The sequence below is a fragment of the Chenopodium quinoa genome, unplaced genomic scaffold, assembly GCF_001683475.1.
Source record: "Chenopodium quinoa cultivar QQ74 unplaced genomic scaffold, ASM168347v1, whole genome shotgun sequence".
NCBI classification, from domain to species: domain Eukaryota; kingdom Viridiplantae; phylum Streptophyta; class Magnoliopsida; order Caryophyllales; family Amaranthaceae; genus Chenopodium; species Chenopodium quinoa.
Window position 1 is genome coordinate 958,456 of NW_018743503.1, and position 7,921 is coordinate 966,376.

The window sequence follows — 7,921 nt, forward strand, 5'->3', positions numbered from 1 at the left end:
TTTTTACCATAAACATTTGCCCCTCACAGGTGTGACGTGGCTTGCCACGTGACACCTGTGACAGGTGTCACATTCTGGGAAGGTGACGGTTTGTCTCCTTCCCTATCTCTTTTTTTTTTTTTTAAATTCGAATTTCAAATTTAAATAGAAAGTGACGGTTCGCCTTCTGGGGTTCTCTATAAATAGAGACCCCCCTCCTCTCATTTTCACACTTTGTAAATTTTTCGTTTTTGAGAGAATTCTGAGAGAACGCCTCTGATACCGGTTGTTATTGCATTCGCAACCATCTTCTCTTTCTTCACTCATCCGGCTTCCGTCTGAGTATTCTTTGCTTAAAACTCTTATATACCGCCTGACCTTAGTCAATTTTCTTCCCTTTTCTCTCAATATACCCACAGCCGGTCACAACCGTCTGGGGCATCTTCTAGCCACTTTCTTCAAAACCGCCTGAGTACTCTTTTATTTTCCCTAGCTTTCAACACACCCACAGTTGGTCACTATCGTCTGGGGTATCTTCAAGCCACATTTCAGAGAAACGGTTGGGTTGCTTCAACAATTTAGTTGCTCTTTGAGGAGGGTTTCCGGCTGCTGACTTCAAAGAGTCAATCGTCTTCAGATTTTTTACAACTTCAAAGTACTGTCTCTGCCCCTTGCAACTTTTTTGCGCTTTTTCCGATTGTGTAGCTTGTTAAACAATAATGGACTCGCCCAACACACACACGGCATGGCCTAGGACAGTTGTCAGCCAGTCATCAGTCGGTCACCGGACACGGCTGAGTCTAGGACTAGGGTTGTCGTCTGGGGGTGTTTGGACGACACTTCTACGAATCCGACCGTCTCTGTTCATGTGCAGGACATAATGGCTCGGACAAGACGGACGATTGTGGACCCCGAGTATCAGTCAGACGACTCAGCCGAAGCTCCGGCTGAGAATGTACCTTATGACCAGCCGGTCATACCTAGCACGCCCGGAGATGAGATCTTGAAGGAATCCGAGAGTACAGACGGCGAAGAAACCGTCCAGCAATCAGACTCTACTGAGTCAACCATGGAACCGGATTCCCTTCAAGAGGATGAGGAGGCATATAAGTGGCCCTCCATAAACAATCCAACAAAGGCGCATATGAGCGCCCGGGATGTGGTCACCCTGAACGCCACCCTTCCGGCATTTTTGGAGAAGCGTCCGGTTGGGGCTGGATGGGAAATTGTTGTGCCGCCTGTCGAGGAAACCGTCGTCTGGGATGACGACCTTGACCACGCCAACGATTATTTCGGCTGCTATGAGGCGGCATTTAAAGCCGGCCTCCAGTTCCCTCTCCACAACACAATAAAAGCCATTATAAGGGGTTACGACCTTGGCGTCTGGCAGCTAACAATCAACTCTTGGGTGAATATACTAGGATACATCGCCGCCTGCGAGATGCAAGACATAACGCCTAGCTGGGAGGCGTTTGCACATATGCACTAGCTCAATCGTGTCCCAGGCGGCTGGAATGCATGGTGTACCTTGACCACGCATCCGAAATATATGATGACGCTGGATAAGCAGTCTAAGTGGAGCAGCTGGAGGAGCAAGTTTTATATGGTTTCTTCCCCCTCGCTACAACTAAACCACCAGCTGCATTGCTACAACACCCACCCGGTTCTCCTTAGAAAGAAGTGCCCCCTTCCTAAGGTACCGGAGGCAGCATGGGATCAAATAATGGAGCCAGGTCTTTTCAAAATGACCACTTTGCCTCTGGATGACGGGACAGAAGTCATTGTCCCTAAACATTGGGTCCCTCATCTGGATTGGCTTGAGGACGAGGCGTTCCTTTCCGCCTGTGGCCTGAGCACATTTTGGAGCAGATTTATGTTGATTGTTAACCAGCACATTATGCCGTCTGTATCATACTTGAATGGTTTCTGATTTTTTTTATTTTTCTTCCTTGCAGAGAAAGGATTAGAGATGGTGCCTTCCGAAAAGACACCGACTAAGTCTGCTGCTGAGATCAGGAAGGATCAGTTGGAGAAAAAGAAGGCCCAACTAGCGGCCAAAGATGATGGGGTAAGCGCCGGCAAAGCTTTTTACCGTCTATAATATTTGTAGCTTATTTTGATACTAACCGGCTGAGTTGTCTTCTTTTGCAGACGAGGAGCAAGAATGTTCCTCGTTCACTTAGACAAATGCTGAAGAGGCCGGGAGAGAAGCCCTCCCAGCCCGCTTCCAAGACAAGAAGGGTACCGGGTTTCCCCTGCCTCTATTGGAAGGCCGCCTGTTTGAGAGGCCTACCTCAGCAGGCAAAAGCCTGATGGATCTTAGCGTGAGATCAGGGCCGGCTGAGGTCAGAACTAGGGAGCCCGAAGTTCCCTCAAGCTGGGTGCATGCTGTAGCATCCGGCTCCAATGCAGCTGGGGGTGGAGTGACCCCTTAGCCCGAAAATCAAGGTAATTCTCTCACCTTTGATCCCCCCTGGCCGCTTGGACATATGCGATTCAAGTCCCAAGCTACCTAGTTAGGGGATTCTTCAGGCAGCCGGCAGAATATAGGCGCTTCATATGCTCAGTACTTAACCGATAAATCTATTGATGCATATGCCTCTTCTCGTTAGCCGGATCTCCAGAACTACGCCAAGAGAATGCTGAGGACCCTTACTCGGTCCAAGAAGGAGACGGTACCGGGTATAAACCAGGTCAACATTGACCGCATCAACTCACTGCTGGTTGAGGTAATTTACCGGTTGGGGTGCTTTTGTGCCATTGTGTTCATTGCCGGCAGAATATAGGCGCTTCATATGCTCAGTACTTAACCGATAAATCTATTGATGCATATGCCTCTTCTCGTTAGCCGGATCTCCAGAACTACGCCAAGAGAATGCTGAGGACCCTTACTCGGTCCAAGAAGGAGACGGTACCGGGTATAAACCAGGTCAACATTGACCGCATCAACTCACTGCTGGTTGAGGTAATTTACCGGTTGGGGTGCTTTTGTGCCATTGTGTTCATTGCCGGTTGTAGCATAATTGAAAAACTAACTTCTTTCCGGCTAGCTGACTTTGTAGGTGATGTTGAGGGTAGATAAGATGAAGGTCCCTTTGCGGAAAAAGCAAGAGGAGGTTAGGCATGCCCAGAGACGGGGAGTCGAACTCATTGATGTTACCCAATATAACTCGCTTATGTATGAAATCCAAACTAAAAGCCGGGAGATGAAACAAGAGAAGCTAATCAATGAGCTCACGGCTGCTGCTCATACAGCCAACAAGAAAGAAGCCGACTTTAAACTCCAATTCAAAAACCTCCAGGCTAACGTCAAAGCCTTGGGGGATGCTGACAAGGAGTACACTGAGTTGCGGGCAGAGGTTAACCCGCTGAAGAACTAGTTGGCCCAGACCCAGGCGGACCACAAGGAAAAGCGGGCGGCTGGACAAGATCGGCTGGTTACCGAGAAAGAGCGCGATTGTGAAGAGCGCATGAAGATGGCTTGGTCTATGATCCATTCGGACACCAACTATGCCTTCTTTGACCTACGGTACAAATACGCTACTCAGGTGTTTGACGCCTAAGTTCTCTGAACCGAGAAGCTGACTCCCTTTAAAGAGTGGGCCGGCATTCCCGAGGAGGAAGAGGAGCAGGCGGAAGATCAGATGCCGGGTGGGGCTGACAAAGCCCAAGCCTAACAAACTCAAGAGGCTCCTCCTTCTGGCCAGGGCTAGCTGTCAAAGCAACAGCAACAACAACAGCAGCAGCAGTAGCTTTATTTATTCCCTTCTATATTTCTACTTTCGGTCTACGAGCCGTGTAGTTGTTTTTATCTCCTTCCCCGGACATTGATTCGGCTGACAATCTTCTATTTTTAATATATTTACCGACTGAGTTGGTTTTGCCTTTGGTATTATTTGCTTTAATTTTTGCAATTTTTGCTCGTTCAAATCTTTCTCTTTTTGCAATTTGATTCGACACATGCGGTATACCGGATGCATTGGCTCTACCTGCCCCTGGACGGTTGTTTTCTTGAAATTACCCAAAACTCTAAGCAGGCAGCCGTCCATATAAGCATCCAGACGAATAGATAGGCGGTCCTTGACCGCATTTAAAATAGAATTATTCTAAGTTGGATTAGCAGGCGGTGCCGGCTAGGGATAACCTAGATTATTCTTTAAACTGGCTGTGGATTACTTTGGGTATGGTATGCATATGAGGTTTAATGGTATGTAGGCGGCCATTGGCAACGTATATATCATAACCACGTAATGGCTTTAATGCTAAGGTTTTGACCTTGCATAATTCGAGTTTGTAACCGGTTGTAATGCTTTTGAGCAAAGAACGGCTACATTCGACCAAGATTTAAATTACCGTCTGCGTTGCTTTAAAGCAATGATAGGTTGTATCTTTTTTTCAATTAATCATTCAAACGGCCGTGAGTTATCTTTAACCTAGACAGTCAGTTAAAGGTGCTTGAGTTATGATTTATAGAACAATTTACCACCCAAATGGGAGATGTTCTCTTCGACGAATTTATAGAGCAGACGGTTACCCGGTTGTGCATTGCACAGATGGGACTTTGTACAAAAGATAATGGAAATAAAGCATTATTCCATTAATATACTCTATTTACAAAAATTACAAATCCTTAGAAGTAGTACATTTTTAAGTTATCTACATTCCAAGTTCTGGCTAGCTGCATGCCGTTTGGAGTTTCTAGGCGGTATATGCCGCCTCTAACTTCTTCAAAAATCCGGTAGGGGCCCTCCCAATTGGGAGTTAGCTTTCCTTGCTCATTTGCCCTACCGGTTACCTCCATTTTTCATAGCACAAAGTCCCCCACTCTTAGGGGTCGTTTGTGTACTCTTTTGTTGTAGGCCCTCGTCATTCTTAAACTGTATATCTCATGATGCAAGGCGGCATTGCCCCTGCGCTTCGGGAGTGAATCCAATGCTAGACGCATGGCCTCCTAATTTGCCTCTTCATCATAGAGCATGATTCGAAGTGTTGGCTCAAAAAGTTCAATTGGCAGGATGGCTTCAGTGCCGTATGTCATGAGAAACGGAGTTTCATCGGTTGCCCTTTTTTCAGTCGTTCTGATGGCCCATAGGACATGAGGCAACTCATCCGCCCATAGACCGCTAGCCCTTACAATTTTCTTTTTAATGTCGTCTGAGATGAGTTTGTTGAAGGCTTTAACTTGGTCGTTTTCTTGGGGACAGCCGACCGATGCAAAACAATGCGAGATCCCTTGATCTCCCAACCAGCTCTTGAGGGTAGGCATTTCAAACTGAGGGCCATTTTCAAAGACCATAGACATAGGTAGCCCAATCTGGGTGATGATGTTTTTCTAAATGAAGGAGATGACATCCTTTGTCTTAATGCCCTTGACCGCCTCTACCTCAACCCATTTGGTGAAGTAATCTACAGCAACCAAGATGTACCTCTGCTTGCCTGTGGCAGGCGTATATGGACCTAAGATGTCCATTCCCCAATTTGCAAATGGAACCGGGCTGTAGATAGCCGTCCAAATTTTTGACACTTGTCGCACTTCTTCACCATTTTCATGGCGTCTGCCTCAAGAGTGGGCCAAAAGTAGCCTTGCTATCTGACCCTTTTTGCAAGAGTCCTTCCGCCTATATGTGATGCACAAAAACCCAAGTGTAGATCCTCTAGAACCTCTTTCCCCCTTTCAGGGTTAACACACTTCAGCAGCGGATGGAGGTAACCCTTCCTGAAGAGTTCCCATTTGTATATCTCAAAACTCCAGGCTCGCTTTTTCAACGCAGCAGCTTCTAAAGGGGCATCTGACAAAGTGATGTCTGCCAAATAGGCCCAGATGGCATCCATCCAAGTCAAGCTTCGGTCAAGAACTCCAATGGGATCATGTTCAATGCTTCTTTTTTCCATGACTTGACTGACCTAGGCGCATCATAAGTGGCGGATGATGCCAACTTAGACAGTGTATCCGCCTGATTATTTTCTGACCAGGGCACCTGACTTAGATGAAATTCGTCAAGTGTCCCGGCCTCATCTTTGACTGCTTGCAGATATTTAATCATAACCGAATGGGTGGCCTCGTAGTCACCATGGTATTGGCTAATGATAAACTGAGAATCTGAGCAAGCGTCAACTTTCCTTGCCTCTGCCGCCTTACACATGCAAATACCGGCTAGCAGGGCCTGATACTCCGCCTCATTATTCGAGGCTTGAAACTTGAACCGTCGTGCATATTCATATTGGTCCCCTTCCGAAGACATGCAAATAACGCTTGCACCAGAGCCGTATAGAGTAGAGCTCCCTTTTACATAAACCTTCTAGACCTGATCAAAATTGTCCGGCTGAGCCATCCTTGTCATTTCCACAATGAAGTCGGAGAACGCCTGACTCTTCACTGCTTTTCTTGGCTTGAAGGTTATTCCAGACTTTGCATTTCAATAGCCCACTTGAGCACTTTACCAGATGACTCCAAGGTTGTCATTGGCCGCTTGAGGGTTGGTCTGTGTAGACCACCACCGGATGTGCCAAGAAGTATGGTTTCAACTTCTTGACTACCATGAACAGGGCGAGGCTAAAATTTTCAACCAAGGGGTATCGCAGTACAGCATTTCGGAGAACATGGATAATGAAATAGACCGGGAGCTGTATGCCATCTCTCTCAGCTAGGAGAACGGCACTGAGGGCATGATCTGAGACGGCTAAATACATATAGAGAACTTCTCCTACTAGAGGGCTAACCAGCCGTGGCAACGAGTGAAGGTGCTCTTTCAATTTCTGGAATGCCGCCTCAGCATTTTCTTCCCATTCAAATCTAGTCTTCTTCTTGATTACCTGGAAGAAGTAGAGGCACTTGCCGCCTGATCGGTTGAGGAATTTCCCCAATGCCACAAGACAACCAGTAAGCTTTTGGACTTCCTTGACAGTGTGGGGTGACTTCATGTCAATTACCGCCTATACCTTTTCTGGGTTGGCCTCTATCCCCCATTGATCAATCAAGAATCCGAGAAATTTCCAAGACTCAACACCAAAGACACACTTTTTGGGATTGAGGATGACCATATGCCGCCTGAGGGTGGTGAAGGTTTCTCGGAGGTCAGCAAGGTGATACGTTTGTAGCTTGGATTTGACTATCATGTCATCAATGTATGCCTCTACATTCGTCCCAATTTGATTAATGATGACCGTATTAATTATCCGTTGGAAGGTAGCAGGCGCATTCTTCGACCCAAACAACATCACCGTGTAACAGAATAATCCTTGATCACTGACGAATGTCGTCTTCTCTTGATCTTTTTTCCACAAGGGTATCTGATGGAAGCCTGAATAGGCGCCCATGAAACTCATCAAGGCATAACCGACTGTAAAGTTGACTAGACTATTGATCTTTGGAAGTGGATAACTATCCTTCGGACATGCCTTGTTTAGATCTGTGTAATCAACACACATCCGCCAGGTGCCATTAGGCTTTTTGACAAGGACAACATTGGCTACCCAATCAGGATAGTAGCATTGCCAAATGAACCCGACATCCAGCAGCTTCTTAACCTCGGCGGCTGCCGCCTGAGATCTTTCCTTGCCGTGGTTCCTCTTCTTTTGCCTAACCGACTTCTTTTTTGGATCCACGGCAAGTTTATGGATCGTAAGATCCGGGCTGACGCCTGACAACTCTTCCACTTCAAAGGCAAAAATGTCTTTGAATTCCTTCAGCAGTTGGTGCAAATCAGCACCCAACTTAGCAAAAGCAACCGTCCCCACTTTGACGGTTCGTTCCAGACGGATGTCGTCTAGAATAATGTCAAAATTTTCACCAGCGGGCTGGGGACGGAGATCATTTGGTCGTTCCCCGATCAGTAATTGCTATTGCTTCTCTTTTCTGACGGTCACTAGGTGGTCCGCCTTTCTCTTTTTTCCGACTGCTTTGGGAGCAGGCGTGGCCTCATGAAAGTCGTCAAGGTCGATG